At 45.7% G+C, this 22445-nt stretch overlaps 1 long non-coding RNA gene across 4 annotated transcripts in view; it reads left to right on the top strand.

Annotated features, from left to right (window-relative positions):
* The window catches only part of LOC147150765 (uncharacterized), a 495403-nt gene that overhangs the window by 131583 nt on the left and 341375 nt on the right, over positions 1-22445 (top strand). For 2 of the 4 annotated variants that reach the window (XR_015085813.1, XR_015085814.1), the window contains one exon: positions 9513-9721. The exons of the other annotated variants lie outside the window; for them this stretch is intronic. This is a non-coding gene — a long non-coding RNA (uncharacterized LOC147150765). Of the gene's footprint in view, positions 1-9512; positions 9722-22445 lie in introns of those variants that run through there. 4 annotated transcript variants of the gene reach the window in all.

The following is a 22445-nucleotide window of genomic DNA, read 5'->3' as shown; positions in this document are numbered from 1 at the left end:
CATTTGGCTCGGCCCGGTTGGCTGCAATCGGTGGCCACACTTCCAGAGGCCCTGCGGGGATGACGGACAGGATGACTTGTATTTATTTCCCTGGCACAGTGTGTCCGTGTGTGTGTGTGTGTCAATTGTGGCGTACAACTGGTGACAGTAACACTCACAACGACCAAATGCCCATTGGGCACAGTGTCGGTTGAGGTACAGGATAACTAACCGAATGTAGCATAGCAATTAAACGCACACTTTTAGACAATAACACCATATCAGGTCTGAGAGGTTTGAAATGTCCAAAACAGTTGTCTAATAACAATCCCGCAACACTTTGCTATGCAGAAGGTCATGCTACTGCTGGACGCAAGCATTGATCCGCGTGGGCGTCAGCGTAGACTTGTTTGCTGTTCATGTCAAGTACCAACATTGAATAGACAGAACTGAACGCGGGAAAGCCTTCTGCCCGTTGGAAATGATAGAAAATGAACAGAATGCCAAAAGGCATTTTAGATGAGCGCACTCAGTTTGATGCATATGGGGGAGGACAAGTGACACGGTTTCGTCAATAAATGGGCTCCAAAATGAATTCAAGGGAATGATTGCCATCGGCCTGGTCATTAAAACACAAAGCAAATTTGTGTTTGCCAACATTTACCTAATGGGACATTCAGGCCAGAATTCTGGTGAACTCGGTGTGACCCGCAGGTCACATACGGACCGCTCCCTTCTTTAATTTGGCCCCCCGAGCCGTCGCGTTATCAGAGAGGCTGCGGTATTTGCTGCATAATGCAGCTCTTGTCCTCCTAAGAATGTTGTTCCTTTGATGTTTTTAGGCATCGATCAAATTCAATATTTGGTTCATTTATTCAATTTCAATAATGAAATGAAAAATACTTGCGAAATAAGGTTTACGGGTACATTTGTAGTTTGTATTCCATATTTGTTCATTTTTTAAATATAATTCAATGGTAAATGCATTTGACATTTTTGTATTTCCTCAGTTACTGGAGTTGACTAGGTAAATGAATTACAGGGAACAGAATTCAGATGATTGAATTTATTTTATTTAAACTACAAATGAACTGGCCCATTTGTCCAATTTATAGAAGTAAAATTAAAAAAGAAGCAAATGTTACCCTCGATCACAAAAAAATTGGCATAATTGTTCTTTCTTTCGTAATTCATTATAATGGAATCATTTTTATTTATTTTTTTAAATCCCTACATAAATTGTGCATGATGTTGCATTGGCTTGCAATAAAAAAAAATATACGTATATAAATGAATAGAAGCACCTTGTGGCTAAAGCCAAACCGTGGCAGGGTTTTTAATTTGTCGACCTGGATTTCCCATCCGTGTAGGAATAAAAGCTCTCTTGTTTTGGATCAACACGTAGGCCTCTACTACACTGCTCGGATTGTTTTCGGTAGTACTTGGTGTCGAAAGTTGGGTTTACTGAGTAACATTTTGCTTTTTGGACATAATTAGCATTATGTGCACATAAATGAGTTTATTTCCCTGCCATCTCCCAGGCCTAATATTATACTCTGTGTCGGTGTGATGACATTTCAGCACGAGCTCGAATCCCAGCGAGTCCCGGCAAAACCTAATAGCAATATTCCTAATTAATTACAGGTCTTGAGCATGCCTTCCCTCCTTTTGTCAATTATGCAATTTTAAAACCTCCAGGCGAGGTGTTTACGTGACAAGCACAAAGAAATTGGCTCCTCCATCTGGGGAAATTAAAACGGCATCCGACATAACAATCTATGTACCTCATGCTTACGCATTTTGAGAGGCCGACACGATAGCGCAAACGTTACGTAGCCAATATAGCAAGGCCCAAGCTCCCCCGTAAATCGAGTCAACGTGCTTTGAAATGGAACATTACATCTTTAATAACGTTCGTGTTTGGTTTATGTGCAGTATTTCCTTGCTATATCGGGATTCAGAAAAAAAATCAAAATAAAAAAACAAATTTTAGCTACATCGTGGAACCTCTTTTTACACTAATATGAGCACTGTACCGTATCAAAAATGCTTCAATATTGATTAAAAAGTGAACACCGAAGCAGTTTTGTAGGATTTATTTTCTGTTGGGCTCTGATTGGCTACTGGTAACTTTCCCGGGTAGGCCCGTTTTGATCGGTGTCAACGCTTAACCGACTATGGCTAGGATTGAAACGATGAAGCCACTAACTTGAATAATTTGATGCCGAAAAAAGTCTCTGCCTCCGCACCGAGTGCTTCACACATGGGCTAACAGTTATCCGCTAATCTATGCTCACATCAACCAACTCTATACTCACCAGGCTACTTCTCACCTTTTATTGTATTAAAAAAATGTTCCATAGCCTATAAGACAATGGCTATGGACCGTGTACAGTATGTCTGATGATTAAGTGTCCTAAAAAGATGCTTCTCCTGGCAAACCTCAGAGGTGAAAATTCTAGCGCTGTGCAAACGTGCGTTAATCCCGAACTGCCTCGACATCCAGATTAGCCTGACCGATTTGATTTGAGCAGGGTTTACCGCCATCCACCAAATCACAACAAACTGGACACGAATGCGGAAACATAATCGAGCTTGTGGGACTCAGCGTGTCGTCTGTTGCGGGTCATCAAAAGACCTGTTTAGATGGGACCGACCAGATTTTTCCCGCCGGTGGGTGGTTTGAGATTCCCTAAAAGCGGATTGGAAGGGGGACTCTAAGCCTCTCTCCTGCTGGTTTTTGCAACTGGAGATTAGCGGGCCAGTGAAAGTGTCTTAATGGAGCATAGCTTTTTAGATGGCTATCTTTTGGAGGCTTACGGACGGAGAGGACGCGTGGGCCCTTCTGTCCCATCCAGCCTCATGTGTCTGTTTGTTTGACAGCGGAGAGAGTGAGGGGATCATAATTTCATCTGTGCTTTTCCTCCCTTGCCTGTGTGGCTGCACGTCAGAACTGCCCAGTGAGATATGGGTCAGTTTACATCTATTGACCCTGCTGACTCTCCAAGTAAGCCTCGGGCCTACTGTGACAGATGTCGTCTGGTGCCACACGGAACTTGTGTCCGCGCCACGCTGGGACATAAAATGGAGACAGCCAAGTTATGCTTTCGCTTTGGTCAACGCATATTTTGCTGTTGGCTGGGTGGGCTACAATACGACTACATTGTGAGCGCGCCCTTGCTTAATAGGTCTCTGCACTGTTATAAATGCATAGAACGCAGTTTTCCGCAAGAGCAATGAGACTTCATTAAATGGCTCACCCCGAGCACTGGAGGATCATGTCGCCTTTAAATCCGGTTTGAGGTAATGCTACACTTTATTGTGACAATCAGGTCTTCCCTGGGGCTTCTCTTTCAGTGAAATCGAATGGAAAGGGAACCGCACAACAATGCTGCCGCGCACACACACTCACACTGGAGATGAGAGGTTGGTAAGGCGCTGGTAGTGTCATGGCACAGAACATGCTGCTGCCATAGGTTCAATTCCCGTTCAGTGCCCCAATATGGGTGGGAGGCGACACAAAGGACATCTTGCGTAAAATCTGTGCCAAACATTTGCGACTGACTTGAGAGAAGAGACAAAAGCAACAATTAGCCACTGTACAGTATGTTTGCTTTTTTTTCCTCAAGCAAATGCAAATGATTACACTGCAACGCTTGCAATTGAGATGATGATGATTTGATGATCAAACCCAAAGACCGCCGCTACGTAATAGTCGTTCTATGACGTACCGCCAAAAACAGATCGCTAGCTATGACGTCTGCTAGCCAAAGGCTGAGAGGCGCTTTTGTTGTTTTGTTTTTGTTTACAGAGTAGCCTGTGACTAGAGCACAAGTGAGTAACGTTTTGTGACACTATTGTATGTTCTTTGTGGACATTTGGCACTCAGTACTGTTACAAATGTCTTTTTTTTCTGAGCTGTCTATGATCCACACAATGTGTCCACGACCCACCAATTGGTGCTTTTAAGGTTCTACACTACCGCAATATCAACACAAATTTTGTTAGCCCGTCTATCGCATTTCACATTGTGTTAGCGTTAAGATGTTTTGTAAAATAATGTGGTTTGGGTTATTACTTAACTTCACAAAGTGGAGTGCTGTTTATGTTGAATTATACAATGAACTTTAAACTGGGAGTGGCAATAAGCACACTTGACTTTCCTAGGACCTATGGTTAAAAGAAAAACCTCACTCGTCATCTTTTGCTAGCAACAATAAACACAAAATTTAACCGAGCGACGGCTCATAACTTGAGGGAGGAAAAAAAAAAAAAAAAGGAAAAGGCAACGTCTTGTGAGAGCACCAGCCGCCTGATATGTCGTCTCCTCTTTGTCTGCACTCCTGTAAAGTTATTCAAAGATTTGCAGGTCGTGCTCTGCCAGGCGTGCGTTCCAATCTTCATCTCATCACTTACCTGGATTTTTAGATGGCGTTAAGTTAAATATACATTAAACTCGGCACCAAATAGATTGAAGAGACGGGGAACAGCATTGATGGAGACGCTAACATCTTGCTGCCTGGAGACCGTCATGAATTTGGCCGCCATTTGATAAAATGTGTTCACTTCATCTCCATTTCTATTCGCTTGAGTCGACGGGAACAAAAAGCGGCGGCGGCGGAGGAGCCAAACGGCTTCCTTTTTGAGTGTGAAGCGAAATGTAATTGTCGTTTTTTTGCCGGGGGGGGGGGTCTATCATTTTTTTTTTGTTTTTCTGTTTTACACCCCCCCCCCCCCCGAGTCAAGCTGACCCCAATTGACCGCAGCGAGCATGTTTTCCATTCCCTCCTTATCAAGACGTTTTGCCATTATTTATAGAACGGCTCGCTCCTTTTATGCAAGGGAATTTAATTTCCATGCGTGCCGCTGTTGAATGAATGTAGTGTTTCCCCCTTTGTTGATTTGCCAGAACGTAAGCTGTGCAAAATCCTCAACACTCACTCTGACTGCTACAACTGCAGAGAGCAAGCCACTATAATAGATAATCATATTTTCTTTATGGTATCCCTGTGAAAGGAAATGTTGCATTTCCACGGGAAGAATATGAATATTTTCCTTAGGATAATTAGAGTCCAACTGACGCTGTTTTTTTACAGCTGGCGGCAATGTCAGGGAATGAGAATACGCCGGCTGTATATGGTCTCATTTTCTCACGTTTTCGACTCAGAAATACATTTTACATATTGTTGTCGTTATTATCGGCATTATAAAAAGAGTCGGGCCTGGAGTGGCTTATCTGGAGTGCTGAAAGAATTCCCGGTGGCCCAGGCTGCTCTACGGGCAGCGGGTTTCTCCAGCCCACGGAACCGTTTTACCATTGATTCTTGAATGTAGCTGTTGCCGTGCGGCGATTCCACTTCACTTTCATTGAACATGATTGTCTTACTGGATTTTGCCTCTTTCCGCACTTCAAACAATTTGGGTAAATTTACCACCTTGCTTATTTCGGCATCAACCACATTAGGAGTCTCGGCTGGATTTTGGGACCTCGACTGGAATTTTCCATCTCTGTTTGCTGTCAAGTCGCTATGCCCAGAATACGCGGCATTTTAATTTGCCCAATGACTTCCTGTTAAATGGAAGCTATCACTATGATTACTGGATGTACAAGTTGGGGAAGCATTTGCACTGGCACTCTCCAGATGGACCTCTCCCCCGAGGTGAAGGTCCATCAGAGGCCCCCCACGAATCCGATGCGTTGGCCACAGCGGCCACCCTGAAAGTTGTCACCCGCCGACGAGCCCTCGTCTCTGCGACAAAGGCGAGGAATTTCGCATCTCGCCGCCACTGAGTGCCAGGAGGGAGGTGAGAAGAAAAACGGCGGGGATTGCGGTGACACAAGAGGCTGGCAGTTTTGTATCCAAAACTATCAGCAGGGCTATAAAGTTGACTGCGCGGAGGAACTGTCCGGCCTGATCGACACACTCAAGTCGCCTCGGCAAAGGTGACAGCAGACGGCCGGAGCTGCTGAATCCACCACGCGGGTGTCAGATGTCCGAGCTGTAAAACCAAAGTTGTGCAGTCCTTTGCTGCAGTCACTGCACTCGCTTAAGAGAAATATCGCGGTGCCCCGACACGCGCACGCACGCCTGCTTTCGTCCTCACTTCCATCCGCCACGGCTTCCACCAGCCCAAGGTGAAACCCTGATAATTGGTCATATGGGAAGGGGGCTATGTTGCCGAACAGGCCAATGATGAAGCCCCGCCATCTGCCTCGCTCTCCAACTCTTCGGCACATTTCCACTTGGATTATTATCGCCTCTAATTTCCGACGTACTATTTTGGTGTCGCGCAAATTGTCAGGCTGTTAATTGCTCACTGATCGCTTCAAGCTTCGAGCACGATGTGACACTTCTCTGTTTCGTGCTCGACTTGAAAAATAACGTCCTGTGCTTTGGTTTGGATGAGGGTAATTGTCTTATTTCAGCACCGCACGCCCCCGCTGCTGCAGCCGCCATCTTTGGTGCTGAGTTATGGAGTTCAACAGGCAACCATATGGATAGCAAATGCGGTCTGCGTCACTGCAAAAAGCCTTCAGCTTGCGCTTTGCCTTCTTAATCACGAGCGCTTATCATTACCGTTGTCACATTTTGTTTTGGTCGTTAGACTCGGGCGGCGGGGGGGGGGGGGGGGGGGGCTTTGCATGATTAAAAAAGAAATATATGGCACGGTGCAGGCTGCGGCATCTGTTGTGCCTGCCCAAGCAGAAGTCCTACCGACGTTGTTACCGCGCTCGTCAAACCCCGCAAATGTATATCAAAGGGATTATGCCTCCACTGCAGGCTCATTTATTTATTTATTATTGTAAATATCCCTTTGATGGTACATTTCTCTTGTGTCAACAATGATTGTAATGCCTGAAAGGAAGTGTTGGGTTGACAGACGCCGGTTGCGTCCAAGTTGAGCTGTTGGCAGAGGTGGGCATTTTACCCAGCGTTGCTGGTCAGTGGCCTGCCTACCCGTCCGTCATTCGTCACTCTGTCGCTTTTCAAGCAGAACCCAATCGTAATCATCGGTTGGTCTGTCCGTCTCTGATGGACGCAGTTAGTGACCATTACTCTGACGGATGAATATGCACTTGTATTAGTGCTTAGTCTGGCATTTAAAAAAAATGTCCCGTCAGTCATCAGCAAAACAGGCTTCCGTCGGCAACGGACCGACGGAATGCCCACCTCTGGTTGTTGGTTTGCTCTACCTGGCTTCGAGTTACTGAACCTTTGGGCATTTTCCCACTCTTGGAAATAAAGTTTTCAATTCTCTATGGAACTGGGGTACATGCAGTCATAATTGGGTCAGAATTTATACAAAACTTTACTAAGTGGCAGGATCTGGCCTTCTCTGTGCTGACGCCGACTCTGGCTGAAGCCGGGCCCGGCATGAAAATTTAATTCAACTGTACCGGCCTGGGCCGCGGTCGTGCTCCAAAGCTGCCGTCGTCCACGTTTCATTTGTAGAAAGTTTGGGCAGAATATAACAAATGCGACAATCCTCCGAAACGTTAGCCGCCAGCAACTTATTGTAAACGTAGCCTAAAGCGACGTTTGCATGCGCCGGTCTAGTTGTGTTTCGGATGAATGCGTTTCATCACCGCGACAAAGTTGACGCGTGACAAACAAGGTGCGCCCAACCCTATCGATGCGCCAGCGATTGCCGCGCCACGGGTCAATAGAACAAGAGCACGCCTAGCATCCAACACGTCTGATTGAAGCGGCGGCTCGGACAGCCCGGGCAATCGACCCAAACCGCACGTCAATAGCGCAACGGCGAGATACTCAGCACTTTTGGCGAGGAGCTCGCGTTTCCGTTTTGGCGAGGGACGCTTGAAAGGCGAGATGTGCATTCAGATGTGCGCGGCGCCACAAGGGGAGTCATTTGACTTGCATACGTCGGGAGAAGCACTTTGTCGTCCGTCCCTGCCGTAGTTGGAAATTTTCATCTGCGGATCCGTTTTCACCTTGGGGAAAGCAGTGACTTGCCGGCGTGCGTAATTGTGTCTTTCCATGACTGGAAGCGCGCCGCAGGAGCGTCGGAGCGCATACAAATGGCTGCCCATTTGTCATCTGTTGGCCACCTACTGTATGTTTCAAGTTTAATTCAAAGACGTCACCTGCAGCCGCTACCGGGGGGTGATGAACCGCCACAAACGAGTCCTCTGTCTCGCCGCCCATGGCCTCGGACTCCTCTGGCGAGCAAAGTCACACCTCCGGTGCGCTTTCGGGAGGCGGGGGGTTCATTAGTTCAAAGCCTCAGCAGATCTGACATCCACGCCAGCAGGCCAAATCTGGAAATCCCGCTAAAAGTCAACATCCGCGTCTTTCGGTTGAGCTCAAAGAATGAAGAATTGAGCCAAAAGCACCCCAAAAACGTGGCCCAAGAAACTAGGGCTGCACAGTATATCGGAAAAAATATCCAGCGCAATATTGGAACGTGCAAAATGCAGATCGCAAAGACATGCAATAAGTTTCTCATGGAATTGTTTGTCTGAATTTGACCAGCCAGACGCAAAGTCTAATGTCCATCGTCATCCAATAGTTGAACATCGTCGAGGGTATTTACAATTAATTGTCTAAGAACACATTGACCTTGCTTATGTTGCTGCAGGAAAAAAAATGTATTTGTTTCATTACATGATAATACAATGTCATTTATTTAGGAACATGTTAAATATGGCATTAATATCAACATTGCTATATTCAACAACCATGTCACATGTTTTTCCAATAGCGTGCAGCCCTACAAGGAACTGCACCCATGTAATGTTTCTGTTGGTTTCATGAATTTCAATAATAGAAGTCTTAACAAATAATACGCCACCCCACTTGAGTCTATTCACTCCAGTCAGATTCTGCATTGAGGGTGGATTAAATGTCATTAGTGGTCATTTGTTTCTTCAGATTTTCAATGCTTTTAACACTTCACACCAACATTGACTTCACACTCAGCACACAACACACCCAGCACACTACACACACCACACACACGCACACACACACACGGCGGTGCACACTTCCCTTTCTCAAGGGCATGAACAATAGCACACCGGGGGGAGAGTGTGGCGACAAGCGGGCTAGCGTATTGCTGCGACGAATTTCACGGCAGCAAGCGGAGGGGTTGCGCGGGGGGTGGGGGAGGCGGTGGGCGGAATGCTGAGTGGACACGGCACAGCGTCTCATCCGGGGCCACGGCCGGGGCCCTCTCGGCGACAGCCGCGCAATGTCAAGGCGCTGAGGCAGCAGTAAAGTCGGCCGCGCGCTAATACACTCGCCTTTGCTTTTACACGTGTGTCTTTCGCTCAGAGCTACTCACGCTCTGTACTTAAGTACAAGTACAAAATCTGTTTTCAAATGAAGGGAGTAAAAGTACAAAGTCATTTCAAATGAAATACTCCATACAGATAAAAAAAAAAAAGGAGGAAAAAAAAGGAGAGGGCGTGTGTCAAGGAGACGTCGCCCTTTGCTGCCAGCTTCGCGTCCCGTCCCGCCTCCCTCTTTTCTTTTTTTGAATAGCATTTTAACTTGTATTTTTTTCCTTAGCATCTGTCGCCCCTCTCCTTGTGCATGTCCACGCTGCGCGCCCTTCAATGACAAGAGTCTCCCAAGGCTCCAGATGGAGCTCCCACCCAGCTGACAAATACTCTATATTTGATCTTGTCAGAGATGTTGAAGAAAAAAAACCAAGAACAAAACAAAAACGGTGGCGCTTCACCACTTGGCACTCTCGCAGTCATACACAAACATAAAGTGCTCAGCACCATGGACAGCGTCAGTGGCTTTGCCCGTTGCTGAATAGTGAGCAGGGCTGTCGAACTCTTCATCATGCATATACTGCAAGTACATTACCAACGTTACAACATGATCATGTTTCACTTTGGGGTGTACTCACTTTAGTTGCATTTTTGGACATTAATAGCTGTGTTGATTTGTTTCTATGGGACAACAAATTGACAGTTTAACAAGCTGTGCATAGGCTACTTTACCTTGGAGCAAAGTGTCATGTCTTCACTCGCGTCCCGTGAAAAGATCTAATAAAAGACATTGCACCAGATGTGGAAGGTGTGCTCACTTCTGTCAGATATTGTACATTCATGCATTCCATGATCAATTTTCACTAACAAATTGATGAATAACCTGAAATCGGAATCAATGATTGAGCAACATCATGAAGTGGCATGTATCGCTATGGTCAGGTGTACAGTCTACTTTATATGTACCGTAAATATGCAACAGTAATATCAAATACGTGAACTTATTCCTTCTCATGCAATGGAATAATCCCTCGTTTTACTGGGCACGTGCGGAGGATGCAAACGTGTTGGCGCGGTTGTGAGGAAAATAAACGTTCTTACCAAAAGAAATCGAATCTAATCATAAACATTTCCCAAGAGATTAAAATCATCAGGTCAGAAAACTCCACTTTACCTGCTTGGCAAATATGCACCCCTGTTTGCCTCAGCCAATTGGAAATCTGGGCCTCATTCTTTTTTTTTTTGTTGTTGACTTTTCGGGTACAAGTTTGTCGACCTGCACAAGACTAGGATGGATTGCGAAACCATCAGCAAGACTTGCAAGATCTCGTCTCTTGGAGAACGTTGGCGCTCAAGGTAAGGGAGCAGCCTTCAAGCACATGGCAGCAACTTGCTGCTGAGCTGAAGGCAATTGCGACTTCCGTCTCCAGACCACAAACCAAAGGAAAACCTGTTGACGTTTACTGTCGGAGAATTTGTGTTAAGCACAGTGTCACACAGCGTGTGGAATAGTCACACCACACGACCAAGAAACTTGGAGCAGGCTTGTTCACTTTACACCTGGTATTTTCATGCCAATATGACAATATGAGAAATATGTGGGGGGAAAAAAAAGGGAATGTAACAGCTTTTTCAACATGGAGTTCACACTTGGCTATAAAGACTGAAGCAGAAGGTCTGAAGTCTCACCTGTTCCTATGAGAACGCTCATTTCTTGGAGTGATTCTCAAAGGTTCCCGCTAGCACTACTCAGTGGTACATGCAGAAATGTCAGATTTATGTGATGGTGCGTGACAATCATGGAAGAGCTTTGAATCGTCCCAAAGCAAAGGGAGGAAGGACTAACCGGTTTAGGATCAAGTCAAGTTTCTAAATCACAAAACAGCCCCAAAGGACTTGTAAAGCCCACACTTGAGAAATATTAGCAACATCGCCCCTCAACAAGGGCCAGGAAAAACTCCAAATCCCATTTGGCAGGAAAAAAGAAGAAACCTCGAGTAGGGACCACGGATGGGTTGCCCCTTCAAGGATTACCAAGCTGCAATGGATGACTTCGGGGAAGTGTTATTTTCTCGAAGCCCGGCCCGACTATTGATGCGGAATTCTCCATCCGGGGAAAGGGTCCACCTCAGATTTTGTCACAGTCGGTCGGTGGAGAATCCAAAGCGCAAGATTTGGTCACCCGGTCCCCTCCCCTCTCCAAGCAGGACAGGAGGGGGAAAGAGAGAGGAGAAGTGGCAGTAAAACAGACCTTAAGTCAAGAGTGAAACATTTCCAGTCGTCGTCGTCGTCGTGCGCTCTTATTGGCGTGGCAGGTTTCATTCAATTTCGGTTCCATTCTTAAATGAAACACTTGATTGCATATTGTTGTGTGGACCTTCAAGCGATGGCTCCCAGACCCCCCGTTTGAGAACCAACAGGCCTGAACAGATTTCAGCCCACTGTTCAGTAGTCACAATGAATTATTCATTGCCCTTTCCCGAAATGGAACAAATGTGCTGTTCACAGTTTTTGGTTTGTTTGCCAATCTTTGCGGCAATGCTTCAATTCCTCCGTCACGCTCAATAAGAAGTGGTTGCAAATTTGGGAAAAGATGAAAGCGGAGACGCTGGGTGCCGTGGATGCTGCAAAAGGGCCAGGTGAGCCATTCCTGCTGGAAATCACTTTCTAAAAGGAAGCGGCAAACGGGTCGTCCGCCTCAAGCTTGCCACGTAGCGCAAACGCCATTCTCGTCAGGCGTATTGCTTTGCAGTCCATAAGCTTCAAATTGATCAGAACGGACACGGCTGCGGCGGCCCCACTTGTTAGTCCCCTATGGGGTGCGCCTTTGAGTGCACGACACACCCAGCAGGATTTGCCGCGTTTCTGCCACAAACTCCAAATCAGCAGCGATGTTCGCTTAAAGTCCGCGGCTAATTGCTTCACGTTTGCGGAGTGACCTCCCGGACAATTGGCCTCGTCAGCCACGTTCGGCCGCCGCCCCGCCCACCCGGGACTTTTATTGTGTTGGAAGTGCGGGCGGCATCCCGGCCAAAAGCCGTCCAAGGCGGCATCTTAACCTTTTCCTCGGAGGAACAGACTGCTGCTGAATGCACAAAAAGTCGCTTGACATTAAGGAAAAAGCTGGCGTTGGGAGGGGCGCAGGCAACGTGAAAAATGGACTTATTAATGCTTTTCGACAAAAAGCTGGGACTGCTCAGCCATCAAGAGGGAAATGAAACAACCAAGTAAATCTTCTGTACGTTCGTACGCCTTTACAGTCATAACCGGCCCTCCGAGGGCAACCGTAGCCGAAAATGAGTTTGACACCCTCGTCTGACAAGCTAATCGGAACATTTGGACATCCTCGCCGGTTACTCATTGTCTTTCGCTCCACGGAAGCGAGATACAAGAGCAAAAAGGTGCATGGCTACACACATACACGCACGTCTGCCGCTCAGGCGGGAGCGTGCTCAGCGGAACACTTGCAACTAGTCCGGCATCATTAGCGCGCTAGCTCGCGGGAGGCTATGGGAAAAGGGCTACCTCGCACGGCTCCGGCAGCGCAGTGTCTTGCCCGTGAAAAGCCCAGGAGGTTCATTATACAGACAGCACTTTGGGTAGCCTGGCCTGCACATTGTGAAGCCGAGAAAGTTAGCATGCTGACGATTCAGCCTCCTGTTATCCTTCACTCAAAAGGGATTTCCTCGCCTGGCCTTCCAGGGGCTTGTGTAAGCAACATCCTGCAGGCGCTATGTCATTAGCTTTGAGGAGGGCATAACACACGGCTTTAAACCCGCACGCCTTGTTTGATTTTATTACCCGGTGAGATTGTTGGCGGCCATTTTTGCCTCACAAGGGAGTGCGGGAGTGCAGCAAGCCATGAAACGCACCTTTTGGAAACGACGAATGTGACGTGAAATTGCACCCTAGCCCAAATATTGAAAAGTCAGGTCATCTGGGAGAAAACTCAAAGTGTTGCCTTTTTTTGCCCAAATGCTATGATTCAATCGAGTAAATAACAAGGAATTCCCAAAATGTCAATGGATTTCAGTTGAGCCATAAAGTATATACAGTATATTAGTATACTGTATACTGTATACTGTAGGGGGTGGGAGGGGGTTATAATGTAAAATAGCCAATTTGTTATCACAGTCTAATGAAATTCAAGAGGGCTCAAAGACCGGCGTTCATAAACAAGCAGATATCAAAAGATTGACTTTGTTGTTTAATTTCACACTTGCTGGGTGGGCAGGCACTCGAGAGACTCGGCTCTTTGTATACACGCAAATAAATCAATGTTCCTTACATCCCCTTGAAATTGGCATGTAGCACACAGGAAGCGGCACACCAATTGAGCATCAAACATGCAGCAACAATTTGCCGACAGACTCTTTCCACGGTGCACGTCGGGTGATTTTCGATTTTGCCCGACAGAGCGCAGGTCTCATTATCTGACGGCCTATTTCAGGTAGTGACAATGCATGAAGTGCACGTCCTCTTTGGCATGGAAAAAACAGAGGCAGCCTAATCCGTGCTGAAGTCATCACTTGCAAGAGATGAAACGCCAAACTTTTCTGGGCAAATCTGCTCCCGGATTGTTGCCTCCTCCGTCGCCACCCTCCTGCTGTTGGAACGGTGTCATTTCACTCCTCTCAGGAGAAAGTGCTGTCAGCACTCGCCTTAAAGTGCAGGCAAATTCCACAAAGTCTCTCAGAGTAACCCGACCCTTGGCAAATCTTAAGTGCTACCCATCCGGTACAGATAAGCCTCAGAATAGCAGGAAAAAGTGCCGTTCATGGGGCGTCGACAACATAAGCCGTGTCTGTTGTCATTCGGGATATATACTGTATATGTATGTATGTGTGTATATATATATATATATATGTATGTATGTATGTATGTATGTATGTATGTATGTATGTATGTATGTATGTATGTATGTATGTATGTATGTATGTATGTATGTATGTATGTATATGTATGTATGTATGTATGTATGTATATGTATGTATATGTATGTATATGTATGTATATGTGTGTATATGTATGTGTGTATATGTACGTATTTATGTGTGTATATATACGTATGTATATGTATGTATATATACGTATGTATATGTATGTATATATATACGTATGTATATGTATGTATATATACGTATGTATATATATTTATATATATATATATATATATGTATATATGTATAGTATATTTATGTATATATAGTGTATTTATGTATACAGTATATGTATGTAGGTATATATGTACTTATACTTTTCATGAGCACACAGCGCCCCGCGATCATAATTAGTTTGAGTATTATGCGTTTTCTGTGATTTTTGAGGGAATGCCAGCAAGCAAATAAGGACGAAGAGGGAGGAAAGGGGGGGCTTGCTAAAAGATGCCAAGCTTGTGAATAATTTAGTGGAGCTAACAGATGCAGGAGACAGAGAGCAGGAACCGTGGCCTATGGCATGTAGTGTAGAGTATAGTACAGTGGCAACCAGATAAGTGCTGGGATTTCACTGGAAATGTTCTTTTCATGTAATACTTTTTATTGTGTAAATTCATATGAATTGCTAATGCAAATTTGCCTTCTTTTCTATAATCTGTACTTTGTTTTTCTGCGTCATTCCCTTTCATGTTGACACTCACAAAGCATTCAGAGCCGAATGTAGCAAAATTTCTACCCTAAACGTTCTTTTCTTAATGTGATTTTCATTATTGTGTGCATTGGTAATGCAAGTTTCTCTCAGTCTCTAAGATCAGCACTTGTTTTTGTCTGATTGGTTTTTTTTTTTTCCAAAGCTTCTCTTCCTTTTGTGTTGACAGACTCACAGAGCGATCAGAGCCAAATGTAACAACAGGATTCCACCCTAAGTGTCCTTTTCTTGTGATATTTTATACAGTGCCGATTGGTAATGCAAATTTTCCTCAGATTAGAAGATTTTCTCCGAAATTCAAATGCTTCACTCCCTTTAGTGTTGACAGACTCACGGAGCGATCAGAGCCAAATGAACCAACAGAGCGATCAGCGCCAAATTTACAAACAGGATTCTAGTGTAAATGCTTTACTTTTTTTTAACATTTTATGATTTTGTGAGTTGGTAATGCAAATTTCCTTCAGGCAACTTTTATTCTCCTGTATTTTTTTTTCTTGTTTCTCTCGCTTCCATGGTCCCTTTTGGTTTGCATCTCACTGGACTATACATCTGCTTGTGTTTCCATCCTAACGGGTAGTCCTAATTAAAATGAATTTTTTTTAGTTTTTTAAATGAGCCGAAAAGGTCACAGAAGCGATACCGCAGGCAAATGCCATCGTAAACGGCGCACACATGCACGCACAATGATTTTTGCCTGCTAACCTGTTCCCATTCTCATAAACGACCTCCCTCCCCACGCTTGCGTGCCCGTACACAACACACACGTCTTCATACTCGCTCTACCCAATTTTCTCTTGTGACAGTTTGTTCCACTCCCTGAGCACCTCTCCCCACAATGGCCCCCTGAATCATGTGGCCAAGCCTCTTGAGCTCCAGTAATACCACTTCTTTAGCACCCAGCTGCAGAAAGGGGGGAGGTGGGCCGCGGGGTGGGGGGGGCTGGCACTTTAAAGACCCTCCAGCATCAGGCGAGAGAGGGGCCTGAATGTTCTATACCCCACGGACAGACACTTTTATAGGCTGCGAGCTCCAATCTCCCCGCTCCCCAGACATCCTTTCTAGACGACACTCTGATATTTCAGCATTCGCCGGATGCCGCATTAGATGAGCCGCCGCTGTTCGCCCCTGCCTGCAAGACTCGCTTTTGTCTCCGAGGGGCTGCGAGGGGGGATGGAAACGGATGTGAGGGGGATCAAATGATCCATAACATATTAATATGTCATTTGAAAATAGTGTTTTAGGGCAGCAGCGCCGGCTCTCTCTTTCTCGAGGGCCTCAGGTACTGCATTCAGTGACCAGAAAACCGAGGCTCTCGGTAGGCTTTTAACCTGTTGTCCTCTTAAAATCTGAACATTCTCCACTCCCTGGCAAAGATCCTATTGGCTAATGTCTCTAAAACATTGGTTTCCTAAAAGCTTGGTTATAAGATGGCGTTTGAGATGCAATGCATTCATTGCTCAGAGGTTTGCGACAGACCACTCATTGATGACCACTAGAGGGATCCTGGTACACGTACTACAATTTGAGAATCACTGCTCTAAAAGACCAACCTGATTATCATGTGGCATAAAGGCCTAGATAGACCAATCCGACTTTGGCCAACAGTGACGGACGCTTAGCCCCTGCGGCGTCGGGCCGGCTGTCGGCACGTCACGCTGCAAAAATACACTGCAACGACAGACTATGAAAATAGGTTCTGCGGATGCGTGAGATGTAATACCCCTCCATACCATCGGCGGCGGTAGTCACTATTTCTGTTGCTGCTGTTGGCCGGGGGCGGGTTATAAAAACGTGAACAATGCATTCGGCTCTATTCTTCGCTCACGATGAACTCCCACGCGAAGTATACCCTCGCGTTCTTGACACGGTATTGTGAAATACTTGTCTACAATTGTCAAGCCTCGCTCTTGTACTTGTAAGAAGATTAAGGCAGCGAAGGCGTACTCACTGTTCATCTGCATTTGTCACTTCCCGGTGATGCTCCGAGCGCTGATTTGCTAGCTAACAGCCATTCAGAGTGACCAAATGTCACGACTGGCGACGGCGATTCAACGTGCGTAAACGCCCCCAAGACGCTTCCTGATGGATTACGACACTACGACCGTGGTCACTACACTAATCAGACGGCGCATTCAGACGCCACGACGCTTCACGACCTCCGACGTGGGTTTGGTCCATCTAGGCCTTAAGGTTTGTTGAGAGAGATTTTCCCTTGCCGGCGTGCTCCGTAAATTGATCATGAAAGTTAATCCTGTGCAATATTTACTATGGGAAAAGAGTCGTTCATGTCAGTTGGAACGACAGCCAAACAGGAAGCAAACTGAAGATGTTGCCAGATAAAAATGGAGGACATATATACCAAATCATTCACAACAATAGAAATGACAAGAGTTTGAGATTGCAATTTAGCTACCAGAGAACAGTTAGCCTAGCTTTTTTTTTTTAAATGTGTTTTTTGTTTCCTATTTTTGCTTTGTCTTGCGAGCCGAAAGTTAAATTACATGTGAGCTGCATACGTCTCGCTGCCTGAGTGAAGACCGGGATTAACTCTCCAACACAAAATGAAAACACTCACAAGGACAATGGAGCAGATGCTCACGCTGATCTTATCTCATGGATCGGAACAGATGAATGGCTTTTCATTGCATTTTAACTGGGAAAATTGATGCAAGTCAAGTCTTGCAACGCATTCAACTTGTATGTCAAGGTACCGCTGTATGTATACCCAAATGTGTTCGATCGCCACTGAAAAGTTTTGGGGAAATCGGCTCGGCCCATTTTACTTATGTGACAAACTAACTGCTAACGATCTTAACACACGTCAATATATGAGCGCTGATGCTTGCCTGAAGTAATGAAGGAGTCATCTTAGCCCCCTTGCCGCTTGGTTCCTCACTCAAGGACACTTTGTCACAGGCGGACACTCACTTTACGCCGATCGATCTTCCGACCTTCTGCTTTAAGGGAAAAAAAGCTTTGTCCCCACCTGCCTGCTGACAACTAGCTTGTTACCCCAGCCAACCCCCACCCACCCCGCGCGCCCCCAACATGTCCAGAAATGGCTGAGCAGCTGAACTTAAGTGACACCTTATACCGCTAACACGATCCTATTACGTGGACATAAAATGCCAACCTCCACAATTGTCTGTGAAATTGAGTAATCTTTAGAAATAATCCCCGTAATAGCAGCCTGTTCATGTTTCTTCATAGGGATGATGTACTGCCTACACGCTGGTTCAACAGCAGCTGGAGCGGCCCACAAATCGTTCCATCACCGCAATTCATAAGACTCAAAAACTATAGGAAAGGGCACTTTTTTTCCTTTTTTTTTTTTTTTTTAGAACTTTAAATACACATTGGTGCCTTGAGATGCGAGTGACCTGACTTGGGAGCTTTTCATTGTACGAGCGGTAAACTGCCGATATCGATGTATTTTTTGCTTTGACTTTAGTCTATGGTGGCGGTGAATTCAATTCAAGTCACCTCACAAGAATTTTGGCAAATTGTAAGCCATTAATGGTAAAAACAAGGGTTCAAGCTGTTTGATTCACGCCCACTTGATGTCTTTCCTGTCAAACTAAACAAAAAACAAAGGGTATTGCACATTTTTAAAGCAACCACACAGCTCGGCATTAGGAAAGTCTGCTAAGCTTAGTGAATGCAAACAATGCAATGCATGCATTGACATGCGAACTGTAAGCAGTTTTTCCATGCGACCACTATTTATGAAAAGTGACTGACAGCATCTCACTGAGTGACTGAGAGAAGTAGATGTCGTATTCGTCTTCATTTGTGTCTGCATGACTGTATTATACTGCCTCCCGGTGGCCAAGGTTCGCACACCAGAAGGAGCAGCACGTCGTTGCATTTCAGGCACATCTTGATGCTTTCCATTGGATGTCGATGTATTTTGACTTATTTTGCTGCTAAAGTGCAAGATTATAGAATGCCATTTTTTCTCGCCTCCGCATGGCAAGTGTTTTCGCTCAAATCAGAATCCGTTCAATTTGAAGTTGGACAGTCAACAGCACGGAGAAGACCTGTTACCGATATCTTAGCAGCCAGTGGCCAATCTGGACACGCTTGAGCCGGCCGCCGACGCAGCGCCGTCCCACCTGCTGGCCGAGGCCACCAAAACGAAACGTAGCGTGAAATGCTTGCAACCTCGTAGCTTTGACTGTGTATAAATGATTCCAAAGCGACGGTTCCGATGCCTTCGCGCTCCTCGCTCGAATCATTGGTATGCTGCCGTCGAGGCTTCTTTCAACTCTGATGGATGGAAACAGGAAGAAGCGGGGCTTTGACGGCTCTCTGCAAAATGAGGCCCTTTTCTCTCGTTCACTTTAACCGTTGCTATCGGGGCCCTCATCTTTGCATCCCGGACGGAACGTTTTCATCCCTCTGCGGAAGGTCTCATTTGAATGCGAGCTGGGGTCATCCATTTATTTATCAGTCTTGATCAGGCAGGTGGACGAGGAGTCAAGGTGGGCTTTTGCATGGCTAATTATTCTCAGTTGTCCTAGTTAATCCCTGTATGTGCAGGTACAGGCAGATGCAGCGCACCTGTCATGAAGGCACATCTGTGCACCGGGGGAGCGGGGGAAGGAATAATATTCATTGCTCTGCACCCCCACTTTCCAAGGTAGATGTTTCTTGGCACTGGCAGGTGTAATTTAGAGGAGGTGCATATTGCCGAGTCGTGGATTGGTTTGGGAAAACTGTGAAGAGAAGCATTCCCCCACCCCTCTGAAGGCATAACTTACCAAAGTTTGAGAGAGCCGTAGCGGCACTTTGCCGCCTTGTTAATCAGCGGCAAACGCCTCTCGTAGAGATTATCAGTTATTTAAAAAAGTGATTTCTCAAGAGAAACTTTCAAATGTGCGTGGAATCATTTTTTTGTTTTTTTTTGATGAATCGCGCAATTGTGGAAGACAAATCGTCTCTCGTCTGCCCTGTCCCCTGTTGTCGTCGGCGTTCTTCATTTGGCCATATTTCATTTTCTGAGTTTATGGCTTCTCCCTGCAAATAATTGCAACGCATCCCACTGGGACCTGCGCATGTTTTAATCAGCGCTAACCTCCAACTTTGACATGATTTCTTTATTTATTTCTCCGAGTTTCTTCTGAGCTGTCTGCATATTCACTCTTAATTTATTGTTTTTACCCTTGCCGTGAACAAAGGGCGCCACTTGCACGCGCAGGTTACGGGAGAGGGGGGACATATGCACAAGCTGTTCATACAATATTCATTAGTCAGCAGTGATTTATTTTTTCTTTCTTTTACTGCTGCCAAACATCGCAGGGCAATTTCCATGGCCTTTGCACAAGCGTGCTGCAAGGGCTGTGAAAGGGCCTGTGAAATATTTGCCATTGGGTGAGAGTGCAGATTTAAGAATGTATTATCACATTTTAATTTTGCAGTTCCAGTCCATGTGGTGTGAAGCCCACAATAGAAATGGAGCCGTCGCTCCGTCTGCAATTGTTTTGATCTCCATCGGCGAACTGCTTGGAAGCTTTGTCACTTGGGCGGTTGGTCGGTTGCTTCAGGCCCTAGCCGGGTATTTGCTGTTGAAGTTTCTATAGTCAGTTGATCTTTCCTATGCCTTCTGTTTACCACTTTGGGAACGGGTCCAGTTTATTGAATTGGCAGCGTCTAGCTGAAAATGAATCCGGTGGAAGAGAATCACGGTGATGTCTCAATTCTGCAAAATTCACAATCGCTTGCTCACAGTAAAAAAAAACATTTACTGGGGAGTTTTAATTTCATATTCGCTTGTGAGCAGCCATTCCAGAGACCAAATGTTTTGTATATAGAGAATCTTCACTATTTGGGTCAGGGACCAAGGCAAGGCAAGGCATTTTTATTTATATAGCACATTTCATACACAAGGAAACTCAATGTGCTTCGACCAAGACGTGCCTCAAATAGCAAATAAAAAAAGAGAGCGAATGGCCTATATTATAATAGTTTGAAACTCTAAATATACAGCAGGCTTACTCTCAAAAAAGACAAAAAAAAAGAAAAATCTACAAATATACTCGACTAGAGACACAGCTCCTTTCTCAGCTTCTCAGTAACAGCAGTAATCATTAGCCATTCTTCGCGGAGGATAAATCATATATGCCTGTGAGTATTGTGATGTCTGTCTGTGTGTTGCTGTACCGTTTGTGTTCATACACCAGTTGCTGGAAGGGTAACACCACCACCATATAAATGCTAATTGTTAACCTGTGCACTTGAGGTTGTACGTGAGCATTAAGCTAGCAAAGCAAAATTGTTTTAAATTATAGTCGATGGCTTACAAATTATTTCATCAAAAAAAAAAAAAACGCGCCGAAAGAGCAAGGACACTAACTTATTTCTATTTGCCATTTTGGCCTAGTGACACGTCGATACTTTGATTTTTTATATCCCTGTTACCGTCCGATCAGTTGTAAAATTCCTCCATTGCAATCCCGACCTTTCGCTGTGTCATCTTGACCAGTTTACCACCCTCCTTCTTCTGGCGTCAACCCCCGAAGGAGCCTGGCCTGCCTGCGGGACCGCGATTGAAGCCTTCAAGCTGAAGAAAGTGTTGTTCAATATCCCCCGACTATGACAATAACTGGAACATCAAATGCCCCTTTTATCCTAAAATGAACTATATAATACTTTACATTGCCGTGTAGAGAAAGTGGGTTGCGGTAATATCCTGGACCGATGTGATACCCGAGAGAGAATCCACTCCTCCCCAGCTGCGTTAACGCTGCACAGTCGCGCTTGTGCACTCCCAAAGACTCGTGCAGGTGAAAAGTGGGGTCCCCTGTGTGCGTTTGGCAGCGCCAGACGTGCCCAGCCGTGCCTAATGGCGTCAGAGCACGCTCCAGAGAGCTGATGGCGTTCTGTCCTCCCCTCCCTGGGTGAGCCACCACTCTCCCTCGCTGCTGCCCAATGACCCGTCCCCTTGTGCTCCGTCACCTGACGAAAAGAGCGGATGGGGGGGATGGGAGGCTTGATGAGGCATCACACCGCCCTGGCAACTAAAATACTCGTTGAGCAAAGGACACAAGGAAAGTTTGCAAAAGCCGCCGCGGTCTCCTTGTGCATTTCCATTGTTGCTTTAGTAACAGTAGCGGTTTGCCAGAACCGCTTATTTTTAGTTTTGTGTCCGTTGCATCATTTGCGGCCAAAAACGCAAGCCAACATGAAACATGCTAATTAGATGTTAAATATTTAACACCTTCTCTAATCAGCTTTCTCGCAGAATCACAGAAAGCCGAACAATTCATCGTCAAATGCCTTATTAGTCAACGGGGGATTTGTGGTTCTCAAATGGAGCCAGTCACAATCTTCAGGATTGTTTTTTCTTTTGGGGCCTGCATGTGATGAAGGCAAAGAGCGCTGGGGATACAGTGAACCTCCCGGCCTAGTTATTATTACGTTTTTGGGGGGGGGGGAGTAGTGCCTGGTGTCAAGGAATTATGACGCGAGAGAGACTAACAACTTTGCACATCGGGAGGGGCTAAATTTAGTCCGGGTCGGTAGCGAACATTACGAAGAGTCATCACCGCACGTTGGTGTACACGCCACTCGGCTA

The sequence above is a fragment of the Filicampus tigris genome, chromosome 2 (assembly GCF_054856515.1).
Source record: "Filicampus tigris isolate MCC_2025a chromosome 2, RoL_Ftig_1.0, whole genome shotgun sequence".
Taxonomy (NCBI): Eukaryota; Metazoa; Chordata; class Actinopteri; order Syngnathiformes; family Syngnathidae; genus Filicampus; species Filicampus tigris.
This window is presented reverse-complemented; position numbering and strand designations above follow the sequence as displayed.